Genomic DNA, 16107 nt, shown 5'->3' on the forward strand with positions numbered 1-16107 from the left:
AAGCACAGAGAATAGCATAGCTAATTGAATAAAAAAAATTAATTGTGTAAATACAAATAACAAACCCTACAAAGTGATGTCTTCTTTTTCTGTAAGGTTATAATTTTATTAGTATTTATAGAACATAAACAGTTAGCAAAGCTACAAATGTGAAATGTTAATTGGTCTCTGTTAGTCAATTCTAGTTTGTGCCCATATGGAATACTGTCCAGCGTGTTTCTTTGCAAAATAACAATTGGTTTTCTGCAGCATGAAGGAGCTGCAGCAGAAGATGGCCGGAAGCCAAGCATCTTTGACACTTTCACTCACAGGGAAGGTATGTTTCATCACATATCTTCATTCATCCCTTCATTTGCATTCTACCCAATTCCTTACTTTAGTTTGGGACTTTCAATGCCAAGGCTGGAAGTGAGCTGTTGTTTGTTTTAACTGTATTGTCAGGGATTACTGTGGATTGAGGTAAGGGAGATGTAGCTGTTGATCAATACCATCGTTACAAGGTATTATTATCTGCAAATCTAAGAACAATAAATGTCATTAGGACAACCTATATGCAGTGGCTACTTGTAAGCCATCCTCAAGCTTTATGTGCATGTCCAACCCCATTATTGTTGTTTTCATACTAATGTATCAATAGTTAAACTCCTAGATGATTTGGGTATCAACTTGATGCAAAATTTCATGCGGGTTTTGAAGGAGGATATTGATCTAATGTCTGCGATGGGAGTAGATGCCTTTAGATTTTCAATCTCATGGCCCAGGCTTATTCCTGGTATATTTCTGTTTGAGCTCTGACCACATGTTTAATCCTAAGAATTTAGTAAACACTCAATGGACAATGGTAGGAAATAACTATTTCACATATATTGATGCAGATGGCGAAGGACCCATCAACCCAAAAGGCGTTGAGTACTATAATAACCTCATAAATGAGCTTTTGCCCCATGGTAGTATTTATTGACAAACTTGTCTGTCTACTTTTTTTTTATTCCTGTGACTATCATCCTAAAAACTGTTAATCGTTTCACAATGCACGTCTTAGGCATTCAACCACATGTGACATTGTACCACTTTGATCTGCCCCAAGCTCTGTAAGATTCCTATGGAGGTTTCTTAAATCCACAGATTGTGTAAACATCTTATGTCATCTCCTGTTCTTTTTTTTCTTCCCATGTGGGTTGACACACAAGTCAAAGGATCAATTTATTGGTGCATTAATAATCTTATGGTTAGAGAAGCATAGTTTTCTAATCTACTTCGATCTTATGCAAGGAGGATTTTAAAGGTTATGCAGATGTGTGTTTTAAAGAGTTTGGTGATCGAGTGAAATATTGGTCCACTTTCAATGAGCCCAATGTTTTTGGCACTGCAGGATATGATGACGGTGTTTTCCCACCTCAAAGATGTTCCCAACCATTTGGAAATTGTACTGCTGGAAACTCAACTGTTGAGCCATATATTGTTGGTCACCATGTTTTGCTATCACATATAGCTGCTGTGGAGCTGTACAGGAAAACCTGTCGGGTCCTTTTCCTCTTTGATCTATGTTCATCCCCATACATTCTATGAGATTTTATAAATTTCTCGATGAATGCAGGAAAATCAAAAGGGCTGGATTGGATTAGTAATTTTAGTACATTGGATGATACCTCTCACCAATAAATCCACAGATGTGGCTGCTATTCAAAGAGAAAATTATTTTATGGTGGGATGGTGAGTGATTTCTTTAACAATGAATTTTCAAGTTAACTTATGTTTCCAGAACCTTGAGTACCATAGAGCAGTCTCACCAATTGTTATTTCTCCTCTTTTTCAGTTGGGGTTTTTGTAGTAATTCTAGTACATTGGATGATACCTCTTACCAATAAATCCATAGATGTGGCTGCTACTCAAAGATTAAATGATTTTATGGTGGGCTAGTGAGTGATTTCTTTAACAATGAATTTTCAAGTTAACTTATGTTTCCAGAACCTTGAGTACCATAGAGCAGTCTCGCCAATTGTTATTTCTCCTCTTTTTCAGTTGAGGTTTTCGTCGTGATTCAAATAATTAATAGCTATATTGTTGAAGTGGATGAAAATAGGTGTACTTTTGTTTGGTTGAGGGCAGACAACCACCCTGAATTAATTTCTTTTTCCAAAATTCAGGCTTTTATACCCATTTGTTTCTGGAGACTATCCAGGGAGCATGAGGAATATAGTGGGTTCTCGATTACCTTCATTTACAAAGGAACAAGCTCAAAAGTTACAAGGGTCATTGGACTTCATTGGTGTCAATCACTATGTTACCAGGTATTGTTTTGATGTTCCAAGAAAAGGTGAACTTATGTCAAGAGACTATGCTCAAGATATGTCCATTGGAACTGCAGGTACGAGAGTCATTCTCACAAATAGATTTAACTCAATAAATCTCATCTTCTAACAGCCTTTCAACTTGGCCTCCTTAAATCTATGAAGAATAAAGTTACTGTCTTCAAATCATAAAGGAAAATGGTTTTGATCCGTTGAAGTTTTATGTTATTTTAAATTCAAAAGTGATACATTGCAAGAACATTGGTATTAAGAACATTTTATGGTTGTTCTATACTACTTGATGAATGCAGTGGAACGAGATGGAATTCCCATCAGCTTTGATGTAAGAAGATTTTGAAGAATCACATGTCCTATTATAATCATATATTTTCTTCTTCTTTTTAGTAGGAGCTTTTTATAAATATGAGTATGTAGATTTTTACAGTTCGATAGCAATTTTGGATTTAAACTATGCCTTAATTTAGAAACATAATTATAAACTAAGAGACAAATAGAATCCAAAAATTCGACTAAACTTTTTATAAATTTTAAACAGTATGTTCTAAGTATGTTTATATCCTGACAAAAAAATATTTACCTCATGCTGAAATTTGTGGCAGAGATCATTTTTGGGTATGCTAGTTGTACCACAAAGCATGCAGACAATGCTTGAATATATTGAGGACTGTTCCCATAATAATCCTATTATTGTGCATGAAAATGGTGGGCACTCTTCTTATGTTATTCCTCTAACACAAGTTAGGTTTTCAGGTCCTCAATGAGATCTCTCTGTACAGTTAAGATTTATGCAGGTTCAAGAAAATATACGCAAATTGGTGCTACACTTTTTGATCATTGACCATCTAATTATCTGTTTTGGACTTACAATATCAGCTTTCATGTCTGGACAGGATTTTCAGAGCCTAATAATTCTGCTATTCCCCTTTCTGAGGCTTTGAATGACCAATTTAGGATGGATCTCCATCAAGATGTCCTTCAGTATGTGCTTGCAGCAATAAGGTATACCATTTTTGAAACATAAATCGTTTATTCATTGTGGCAGGAATTTGTGAAATGATGAATATCTTTCAGAAATAAAACGTTTATTCATTGTGGCAGAAATGGGTCAGAAATCTGTGGATACTTTATATGGTCTTTCCTAGATGACTTTGAAGTTTTGAGTGGTTACACTTGCAATTTGGTCTTCATTATGCAGACTTAAATGACTTTGAAGTTTTGAGTAGTTACGCTTGGCGTCCTGGTCTTGATTATGTGGACTTCAGTGACAATTTGAAGCGTTATCCCAAACTATCTGCTCATTGGTACAAGAGTTTTCTGCAGAGACGGGAAAGCAGGGAATCAATACTTGAATCTCAAATTCTACTCAACACCTACACTCCTATGAACGTCTCATAGAACCAAGAATTGAAACTCAATTTTATGAAAACAATGCGGTATATTTTAGGCATGATTTTCTTATACAAATTTGATATTTATGTTTATATTCACTTCCAAAAATTCTTTTATAGCATTTAATATATGATGTTTATGGTAGGATACAATGTATTAAAAAATCTCAATTGTTTTTTTATTTTTGTTTTTTAAGTTAGGATAGATCATATAAGTGTTAATGGATGTTCTTTTTTTCATTATCTTTATCATCATCACCATATTGGAATTTTCTAAAATTTCACTAGCTATCTCCAAATTGTTCTTTGGACCATTACAAATTGTTCAATATTATATTTTTTTATTCTAGAGGCATCCTAGTCTTAAAGTGATATTTGAAACAAACTTTATGAGTCGTATACTTCAAAATAGGAGCTTCGGTGCTTCATGTTTGTCACAAGAAAAATCACGGCAGCTTAAATTATGAAATATTGAATGACAATCTTCGTTTTCTTAGAAAATGTGACTCTAGTGCTCGCTAGCTGGTTTATTATTTTTCAATAGTCGTTGTTGGTGTGCCTAATGAGTATTCCTCATTATCTACACATATATGCCTTGTCTATTATTGTGGAGGTTGTTGAATCTTAGTTGGATATGAGAGATTCTCTCCAACAAGATTTTCTCCTAGAATAGAATATGGAGTTAAGTTGTTGTTGGCTTGAAGTCTCAATGGAATAGTATATTTATCTTTAGTTGAAAACCTCCATGTCTAAATTCACATTGAACTAGATGGAATAAACAATTCAATGTGTTTATGTGTGTTATGATTGTATTTTTGTGAATTATTGTGTTTCTTATTCAATTCTTTTGAAGTAAATTTGTTACAATAGTTTAGTTATTTTGAGAGCTAATCCTTGAAATAATTGAAGAAACCACAAAAGAGAAACTCTGTACATACATGTTTCCTATCATGTTGGAAACTCTGTACATAAAGTAACTCACATTTATGTGGAACAACTTGCTCTTTTTGTCCTTCCCAAATTCTTCAAGGATCTCTTAAAGTACATAATTGTTTTATAAGCTTCCTAAGAACCTTAATATGTTCCTGGGTTGGAAAACTAAAATGGTATTTTATTATTAAACAAGGTCATTCTATGTAGTGTTGAAATTTGATATCCTACCTCACAAGTTAAGAATTTTTTATGAGAAGTTCTAATTTAAATACTCATTTCATCTAATGTTCAAATTTTAATTCATTAGTTGATCTCTTAATGTACACAATTGTTCCTTCTCAAATTCTTTAGTCATCCTTTTCAAATTATTCAATAATCCTTTATTGTATACAACTCTTTTATCAAGCTTCCTAAAGCTTTAGTATATTCTTAGAATACAAAACTAAAATGATATCTTGTTCTTTAACAATTCTTTTTATGCATGGTTGAGAGAAAAATGCATATTATGCTAATTGAGGAATGTTTCTCGCTTGTCGAACTTATAGTATTGAATTTAACACACTAACACTTTACAACAATGAACTAACAATATTCATGATGAAAATAGTAATATGGAAGATTCATCTGCATAATGAAGAAGGCAATATGAGAGATTCCAATCACTTTCCAAGGCATTTTTTAAAATGTGGATGTGACAAAAGGTTGTTGTGGAAGGTGTTGTTTGTATATGGGAAATTTCTTCATCATTGTGTATAATCCTAATGTTGATAGATATGTCTACTAAGTGATTACAGTTAATGGGGCATTGATTTGAGCATTCAATATATTCTTATTCTTTATCAAAGTATTCTTTTGTTGTATTTGTGTTCTTCAATTCATGCCTTACGGCATTTCCTTTGCAACATCTGGTGCAAATGCTAGTCTATTTCTTTTAAACCAAAAAGATAGAAATACTTATCTCTTTGGCATAGATTCGCTTCCTTTTTACATGGTGAAGATACACGTGGCTACGAACCATCATAGGATTTTATTTTCAACACTTTCAATTTGCAATGACCAAAATCTGCACGAATGCAAGAGTTACCATAATACGACTCCATAAATAAACAGGTCGATCTCCACTGTGCTTACAACTAATTTAATAATATAGTTCGTCACACCGTTTACCCAATAAGTAGACAATTAAATTTGAGGGGCTTTGCATTAGATTTTCCAAATACATTCAACCATCGTGTAGAAAAGGAAATAGCCTCGTCATATGCCCCTCCTTCATATTCTCCTTTAGAGTTTTAAAGGATGCACCCTTTGTATTTCGAATAGGGAGACAAGGTCTTTATTTTTGTTGTTGCAAGAGGTATGTCTCGTTAGATCGGTGTATAAACCCTATCCATAGAGACCCACTTCCCATAAGGTAACTCTACGGTAGTTTGTAACTAATAAGAACCTAATGCTTTAGGATCTTCGCCCTTCTTTCTCCATTCATTTTCTAATGTTGTTTTTAAGAGACCCTTTTAATTTTAATAGTCTTAAAATTAGCTTTCGCAATGAATGGGATGATTAAAAATAACTTAATAATATTTTTATTAATTCTAAGTGGCTTTAGAAATATGACACGACATTGGGTGAAAAGTAAATTTTAATAATTTTTTTAATTTTAACACTGCAAAATATATCATGAAGTAAATGTTTTTATTTTTTTTACTTTGATATTTATATTTTTAATTTTAATTTATTTTAGTTATTAGTAATTTTTTTCGTTATTTATCATTTACTACAACATCGAGACACACAAGAATTTAAAGTGCCTCACTACAACATCGTGACACCCAAGACTTTAAAGTGCCTCACAACCTATTGAGATAAAAACAAAATTGTATTTAAAAGAATTGTAAAGAAAGATTATAAATATCTTTTTTTATTAATATCTGATACTTTAATTATTTTTTTTTACTTTTATAAAAACAATTTCTATAATTTTTTTTAATTAAATTAGTATATAAAAATAATTGTGATCCTATGTATATAGAATTTGAAAACATAATAAAATGTTATTAATCTTAAATGTTATAATTTTAAAATTTAGTTTGTATATATAATGAGTAAAATATTAATTTAATTATAAAGTGACATTATTGTCAACTTCAAAATCAAATTGTTATGTAAGACCTTCGTGTGTAAAAACTTTTGTTTGTGGAACAAATTTAACCACAACATCAAATTGATATATAAAACATGGGTATGTAATTTTTTTTCTTGTTTGTGGAACAACATTTGACTATATTGGAGATGTGGTTGCTGAAAATCGTCTCTCTATTACTTCCGTGCATTACAATAATCTCTGGGTTGCGGCCTCAGCGGGAGATTTTGGTCGAACCTTCTCTTTGATTTTGGATGACAGCCAACAGTTAAATAAAAGTGAAGAGATGACTACTATTGATGTTATCTTGACAGCTGGCAATGAGCTCTCGATCATGGGATCTGGCTATATAACAAAAAAAACCTATATAAAAGAAATTATTTACATCATTATACATGCCTCGATAATGGACCATCTAGTGAGGATTTATGAATTATTAATGAGAAATTCAAATGAGTTTGTGTATACCGGATAACATTGTTATATATTTTATTGCATGTATATCAAACCTCGCAGTTAGTGGTGAGTATGTGGTTGATGGTAATTAAGTTTCACATGGCACATGATGGGCTAGCCATCTGCAACATGACCTTGGTTACCTGGCCTATGTACTCTGAATCCCATGGCACATGGTTCGAGGAGATTGCTACTTGTCTTCGCGTGTTGGTATTGATCCTGATTAACACTTGTCTCATTTTATGTCATCCGATCATCGCTAAGCAAATCAATGGTGGGGATGGTTTAGGGTTTAACCCCCTAACCACTTTTCTGCATTCGTCAAAGGTTAGCACCCGTTGTTGTCTTTGGTCCTTAGTTTCTTGCTCCTCTACAACCAATTTGTCTGGTGAGGTTTCTTACCAGTGTAGGGGCCTTCTGCAATTTTTCATGGAGGCCATGGTCAGCCTTGCGAACGCAGGTAACCCCAACATCTTGACTTTATGAAGTTTTTATTATTTGTATTGTCTGTATTTGTCTTCTGCATTGGAGCACTGCCTGGTGTCGAGATTGATTGAATTTCACCTCTTTGAAGGGTGGCTTGATAATCTGCTCATGTTGCGGACGAAGCTCTGCTCTGACAAAACCTTTTTGGGAGGTAAGCATACAAACCAAAAGGTTCTTTTCTGAATATAGCTTCTCTGTTTTGAGTTTTTTAAATGATGGGGTGTATTGTTTTGCAGGTAGGCTGCTCGATGTGGAAACTCTCCAGTTCCACATGGGAATGACCCTCTTTCCATCATTGTGCTTCTTATAAATCTCCCCAGGTTAAACTCTTACTGATTCCTTGGCTGCTTGTGGAGGTATGCATGTATTTTACCATATGTGCCCAATTCAATCAAGCTTGGAATGCATCCGTTGAAGGTTCAAGAACTTACGGCTTCCATGGTCACTTCCAGGTTGGAAATTCTTACCTCAGGGCATGAATATTTAGCTACAAATTATTAACTACTCGGCGAGAGAGAGACTATGCATCAAGATGAGTTTTTCGTCAAGAGTTACTTAGGTTTTGGTTTTTAGTTTAATTAACTATATAACAGAAAGCCAAACACTATGCATGACACATGTATTTTGTGAACATTCAACATTTGTTCGACTGTGAGTTTTTTGTTGGATATTTAATCTGTTTGTGCATTGTTGAGTTAAGTTATACACTGGATGGCATTTCAGGGGTTTTGATTCATGTCGTTATAATCAAGCTGTTGATCCATTCTGAAATGTGGAATTGTTCTCATTAAGGTATTATTACAGTGATTGTATTTCACCAAACTCAGTGGGTTTCATTTGAATAACAACGGAGTTATTTTATCTCGAATTTAATTGGAGGCCCATACTACTCTGTTTCCTTGCTTAGGGTATTAGAAGTTAGCGAGTTTACCTTAGTTCATTCGACATTTCTGGAATGATACTTTTAAGGTTTGTTTATACATTAAGTCACCTAGATCACTTCTATGATGGTTTTCTTTTCATATCTACAGTAGTCCTGTAGTATTTCATGGAATTTATTTCTATTGTGACTCATGTATCCGTTTGACATTTTCATAAAGTTTCCTTTTAATATTATTTTTACAACGAATAATATAGAATTTCTCAAATAATGGTTTGTAGTACATTACTCAATTTATATTCGACTCTAAAGCATAATACATAGATAAATTCTTCAGTAAGAATATAATGTTTCATACAGGTTGTCCCACTGCTCATAAATAAAAAATATTCTTAATACTTTAAGAACGCATGCATATCAAGGAAAATTTTAAGGATGGAAAATTTTCTTGAAGTTTAAAAACATTGGTAAATCTCACTAATATGCAAAATATAAAATGTTTATTGATATATTTGTAAAATTATTAAAAGCTATAATGATTTTATATATAATCTCTATATAATGTTAGCAATTTTTAAGGTAAAATAATTTTATATTCTAAAATTTGGGCGAATCGCCTTTTATAAAATTGGAAATTGGCGAATCTTTTTTGTGGAAAATCATGGAAAATTATTCCACTGGGTGAAAATTAGTCGCTAAAATTTTCCATGCATATTTATCTGTTGCATGAAGTTATTTCTCCATACTTTACTAGTATTACTTGCTACCTTTCTTGCATTGCTATAACATACTGTCTACTATTTGAATTATGAATATGGTAATTTTAATTCTCATTTTCAATGCATTTTTCAAATAATTTCTTTTCCTAGTTGTTCCATCATTTAAGAAATTCTTCCAACATTAATTCGTAATAAAAAGTTCTAGTTTATCATTTACATAAAATTTTCACAGTCTAACATTAATTCATAATGGATCTTACTATGATGCTTATCTGTTCAATATTAGCAAACTGTAATATTCATTCCTATCTGGAAAGTCTATCCTCCCTGCCGTGAGCCTGGAAATCATGTCGAGACACTCCCCTGAGCACTTTCTTTTGTTCACAGTTAAAATAATTCTAGCCACAGTCAAGTACCTTGGGCATCTGAACTCCTGTCCTGCCTCAATTCCTATACCTTTTTACTGACTATTTTTTTTAGAATTCTCCCACTAGTTTATTCCACCCAGCTCTAGGATCTCTCTGGGATTCTTTTCCCCCATCTAAATCTCCCTTCAAGACACATGTGTAACTACCTTTTTGTAACCGTTTCTTTTAATTAATGTAAACAATTTCTATTTTTGTAAAAAGTACAAGTACTCCTAATTACCAATAATTTAGGTAACCAAATGTATGTTTCTTGGCCCTCCAACCTTAGTCATTTTTATTTCACATCATAGGGTAAGAAAACTTAAAGTAATAAATGGTAAATATCAAACTAAGTAACCACAGTAATTTTTATGCATCTTGGGGTGTTACATCTCCCCCATATGAGGAACATTGTCCCTGGTGTTCATTTTGCTTTCAAAAAATAATGTCAAATAAGATTTCTGCATAAATTCCTCCTCTTCCCAGGTGGACTCATTCGAGCCAAAGTGCTTCCACTGCACTTTAACCTGGGTGATGGCTCGCTTCCGCAAGGTGGTTTCTCTTTGATCAAGAATATGAAGAGGTTCTGCCAAAAAATATCCTTCTGGTTCAACCTACACAAAAACAATTCATAGTCACAACCTCTTCAAAATAGACTATCCAAAATGCATATATTCCACTTAACCAATTACCTGAATATTTTCCCTGTTAATAATATGTTGAGGATTGTACACATATTTTTTTAGAAAAGATACATGGAACACATTGTGGACCCTAATGTGGCTTAGTAACACAAGTTTATAGGACACGTACCGAATTCGTTCGAAGACTTGAAAATGTCCATAGCACCGAGGTGCTAACTTAGCACAACCCCTACATTGTAAGGAACTTTTCCAGTGCTTTACCATTAAATATACGTGATCTCCTGGCTAAAATTATTTGTATGTCCTCTTTTATCTGCATACACTTTTTGCCTATCTTTGGAAACCCTTAGAGTTTCTTGAACTTTCTTAACAGTCTCCTCCATTTCTGCTAGCATATCAAGACCCAATGCTAGCTTATTAACTAGATTATTCCAATCAGTGGGTACCCTGCACTGTCTTCCATACAATACTTCAAAGGGGCCCATGCTGAGTGATTCATGATGTCCATTATTATATGCAAATTCCACTAGGTGGAGATAATATTCCCACTTATGTGGTTGTTGCATCACAAACATGCGTAGCATGTCCTCCATCACTTGATTTACCCGTTCGGTCTCTCCGCACATTTGAGGATTGTGGGAAGTACTAAATTGGATCTCAGTACCCAATCCTAAAAAGAGAGTTTTCAAGAATGTGGATGTAAATTTAACATCCCTATTAGAAATCATTACCTTGGGTATTCCGTGCAGATGAAATATTTCCTTAATAAATATGTTTTCAATTTCCACAGTTTTGTAAGTGGATTTCACAGGTATGAAGTGAACAGTTTTGTTTGTCTACCACCACCATAATTTATTCATGCTACTTCTTGGCACGGGGTAAGCCGGTGATGAAGTTTAGAGATATGGTCTCCCATTTCCATTCTGGAATCCATCAATGGTTGCAACAAACCCACGGGATGCTGATGTTTTGCCTTCACCAGCTGACACTCCAAACATTTCGACATGTACTAAGTAACATCCTTCCTTAATCAAGGCCAAAAATACCCTTTCTTAATGGCTGAAAACTGTTTTTGGTAACGTGGGTGACCAATGCGTAGCTTCCTATGAAACTCATCCAATATCAATTGTTTTACCAAGTTTTGGTTAGGAACATAAATTTTGTCCTTATAGGTAAGGAGGTTATTGGAATTTATTTCAAAATCAGATTTTTCCTTTTCCAGCAGAGCTTCCTTTCTCTGTTGCCAAAGAAAGGTGTACTCCGGATCTTTGATAGATGCTTCCTTTATGATTTCAGGAATATTTGAGCATACTTGGCTCATTTGGACCTCATAAATACAATGTACTTTTATTCTCAATGCGTCGTCCACTCGATTTTCCTTCCCTTTAAGATGCTTCATTTCGAAATCAAACTCACCATAAAATGATGTCCATCTGGCTTATCGGGCATTTAATCGAGACTGGCTGAAGAATTGTAAGACTGCTATGATCTGTTAAAAATATAAATTTAATCCCCAATAGGTAGTGTCACCACATTTTCAGTGCATACACTACCGCTATCAATTCAAGGTCATAAGAAGAATATCAGTGTTCATACTCCTTCAGGTTCCGTGACTCGTAAGTAATGACCTTTCCTTCTTGTGTCAACACTCTGCCAACACCTTCTTTACTCCCATTTGTGCAAACAATGAAATACTTTTATGGATCTGCTACCTTTAACATAGGTGCAGTGGTAAGAAGGTGTTCTAGTCTTTCAAAGCTTTTCTAACACTTGGTTTTCCATTGGAAAGCATGTCCCTTTTTCTCTAAAGAGGTCATTGGGAATGGGATTTTTGAAAATCATTCAATAAAACGATAGTAGTACCTGGCCAAACTGAGGAATGATCTGATACCAATGATATTCTTTGGATTTTTCCATTCCATAATGGTTTTTATCTTTTCGTGCTCTACTACTATTCCATCTATTGATATAACGTGACCCAAGTATTGAACTTGATCTTTGAAAAAGTCACACTTGCTGAATTTAGCATATACCTCATTTTCCCGCAGAGTTTGCAATACTATTCTTAGATGTTCTTTATGCTCCTCCTGATTCTTAGAGTATATTAGAATGTCATCAATGAAAATCAGTATAAACTTATTAAGGTAGGGCTGAAAAATACCCTGCATTAGACTCATAAAGGTCGCTAGGGCATTTGTGAGGCCAAATGGAAACACTATGAACTCATAGTGACCATAATGAGTATGGAATGCAGTCTTGTAAATGTCCTCCTCCTTTATCATTATTTGATGGTAGCCAGATCTTAAGTCGGTTTTCGAGAATACTTTAGCTCCTTGCACATGATCAAATTAATCATCGATACATGGTAGATGATATTTATTCTTGATGGTCAGTTTATTTAATTGATGATAAACAATGCATAATCTGAGGGTCCTGTCCATTTTCCATACAAACAATACAAAGGCTCCCCAAGGAGACACATTGGGATGAATATAATTTTTTTCTAGAAGCTCCTGAAGCTGCATTTTGAGTTCTGTTATCTCGGGTATACTCATGCGATAAGGGGCCTTGGATATAGGGGCTGCACCCAGAATTAATTCTATCGTGAAATAAATATCACACTTTGGTGGTAATCCTGGAATGGATTTAGGAAATACATCAACAAATACCTGAATGATAGGAATGTTTTCCAAGGAGGTCATATTATTATTGGTGTTTTTAAATCCCACTTTAACAATATATATTTGACAGCCTTTCCTAATACATTTTCCTAGATGACTAGCAGTGATAGGATGTAACTTGGTATTGGTTTTAATTCCTTGGAGTTCTTTCCTTTGGCCTGTTTCCATCCCAATTAAAATGTCATTACAACCCAAAGGAAGGATATTAAGGTCAACATAAATGGGTTGCCCTGAAATTGTTATGGGACAACATTCTTTTTTTGCGCAATTACCCTTCATTTTTTTCTGATTGCTAATTGAGTTACCCATGGTTTTGGAAACTTACTCCTCCGCATTTGACACTTTTCTACCACCTTAGGACTAACATAGATTAAGCTAGCACTGGGATCAAATAAAATAGAGACAGGATGCTTAGCAATCATACCTTCACATTTGATCATGGTGGGCTAATATTCTACTTCATGATCATCTAGAGTAGCATTAATTTTGGGCATGCTCCTTGCCGGTTCTCCAACTATTGATGCCTCCTGCATATTTGATAGATGTTCTATCCTTGCCTTATGCAGACAATTTTTGTAATAGTGGGGCTCTCCACATCCCCAACATTGCACCAGTGGTTTTGACTGGTGGTCATTAACAAATTTCATAACTCCCTCTAATTGTTTGTATTCAGAATATGTAACTTTGGGATGATTCCTTCCTGGAAATTTGCGGAGAGATTTTTGTTGTATATTTCTACCACTAGAGAATTTTAGGTGTCTGTTTGGAATCAAGTTTCTACCTTTCCTGTTCGACCCTCCTTTTGGTCCTTCATTTTTTGTTTCATTTGCTGGTAGCAGATGTGGGATTTCTACACTGTATCATCTATTGTTTTGGGGTAGTCAAACTCCAGTTTCTCCTTCATAAAATTGGGTAGGCTACTGATGAAGCGCTCAATTTTGGCCTTTTCCTCTTGCATATAAGGCACATAACACAGTAAGGAGGTGAGTCATGTCACATATTCATCCATGGTTAAGATTCCCAATCTTAACACATGAAATTCTTTTTCTTTTTCATCATAATAACATTCAGTTAGATACTTGTCTTTGAAATTCTTTTGGAATTCGTTCAATGTAACCTGCTCTTCATCAATTTTCCTCACTCTTTTGATTTCTTCCCACCAAAAGGTAGCCCTACCCCTTAACTAATAAACTTCCGATTGTGCTTTCAATTTATCGGTGTACTCATAAATCTAAAAATATTTGCCCATATCAATTAACCATGCATTCACTGCCTTTTCAGATTCCCCTTCAAAGAATGATGGTTTAATCTTTTTAAATTCTCCTTGTAATAAGATTTCTATCTTTTTATCTTGTGCTAGTCAGAAACATTGTCCGAGCATCCTTCTTCATCTTCCCCATGATTTTCTGCTGACTCAGAATTTTCCTCTCCATGCTGACCCATTGGGGTCTTCTCGTTGTCTTCAGCATTGGGGTCGGGATGTCGATGGTTATGTCGATTGGACAGGCTTCTGAGAATTTATCTTGTTCTAAATGTAGCAACTTATTATCTGTTTTTAAATTTTTCATCTCGGCACGTAGCTGCTGAACAGCTTCGAGTAAAACCACATTAGCTTGACGAGATTCCTTGCCCAACGATATCCAAATATCATGATTCACATTCACATATTTTTTTTCTAGTGGGTTGGGTGGCACAGGGCTCCTCTAGATCCTGCCCCATTTTTTATTGATGTGGTCGCTATATTCAGACATATAATTAATTCGTTAATTTAAGGAAATCCCATCCATTTCTTTTTTTGTGTGTAAATAAGCTTTGATATTAACAAGAGTAACATATAGTACAAAAATTATGCCGAAGCAAATGACTGGCCGCTTCGCGACAGGCCTTACCAGCTAAAAACAGTTTGAAACATAGGACTCGGAGAGTAGCAAACATGAGAGACAGAGTGCTGCCAAAAAGTGCACCACGCAGGGCGACTTACGCCAAAAAAAACTGGCTAGCACACAACTGAGAAAACGAAAACAAAACATACTTGATAAAGTCTGACAGAGGGACAGGGAAGACTGATCAGAATTTTTTTGGGGAGTCTGGCACTGTGTGCATCTCTTTGCAGTTGAGTGCATTGTCCTGGTTGACCTTCGACGGACCACCCCGTTGCAGCTCTGGAGGCTTGATGTCTTGCTCAGTGCTTTTCCTAAGCAGCTTGATCAGGACAATGAGCTTTCTGCTTATAGTATCAACCTCCTCATGCAGAGCGGTGAGTTTAAATTCACTGCTTTGAACCACAGCCATGTGCTCCTTAGTCATTGTGGCAGCAAACTGCTAGAGAGTTCGCAGTTGCTCAGCCTGTTCAGCTTGGACATCCATGGCCTTAGCCAGGATGGTCTTCATGCGCCACGCTTCTGCTTGAGTGCGAATGAACTGAGTCGCCCGAGTGCTGGTCGTCCCCGGATCTTGCAGCCAGTCTACTTCCTGGCTTAACTGATGGTCGGATAACTTGCTCTCTTCCTCCTATGCCGAGGCCTCCAGGTCAATGATTTTCCGTTTGCTCCGTTGGGAAGTTCTCCGCTCGAACATATCTCTAGCCAGCTGCAGGTCTCTGTTTTCATATTGATTTCGACTACCTTCCCCCACCATGGGAGCCTTCCTGATTGTTGCTTGTCTGAATGATAATGCAAATCGATGATCTCTGATTATTGAGCCGGAGCAGTGATGCTCCAATGGAGAGCAAGGAGGGATATATAGATAATAGCAGGAAGATTTCGGGCGGTGGAATGGATCGTGACATGCAAATTGCATGTCCGATCAACATAAATGTTGCAATTCGGAGTTGTTGTGGAGGGCAATTGCGATGATTGAGAATGTTTTCGATCACCTCCTCCTGCACGGTTCTGAATGTGCAAGTGTCCCTCTGTCCTGCGGTTCTGCAGCGGCTTATGTCACTCCGGATCATGATATGTACAATTGTCTGTGGCCTGCGGTGTTCATTATTTCCTCAAGCAGGTTGTCCTTCGATGCTTGCTGTGAATTGATGGCTCTCGTCCCGTCGGCCTATCCATACTCT

General features: G+C 35.4%; 1 pseudogene; it reads left to right on the top strand.

The window, feature by feature from the left end:
* The first annotated feature begins 258 nt into the window (after positions 1-258).
* LOC149250752 (beta-glucosidase 32-like) lies at positions 259-15524 on the top strand (annotated as a pseudogene).
* Positions 15525-16107: the final 583 nt, after the last annotated feature.

The sequence above is a fragment of the Pinus tabuliformis genome, chromosome 7 (assembly GCF_031772625.1).
Source record: "Pinus tabuliformis cultivar Carrire ecotype Pingquan chromosome 7, CPIR1, whole genome shotgun sequence".
Taxonomy (NCBI): domain Eukaryota; kingdom Viridiplantae; phylum Streptophyta; class Pinopsida; order Pinales; family Pinaceae; genus Pinus; species Pinus tabuliformis.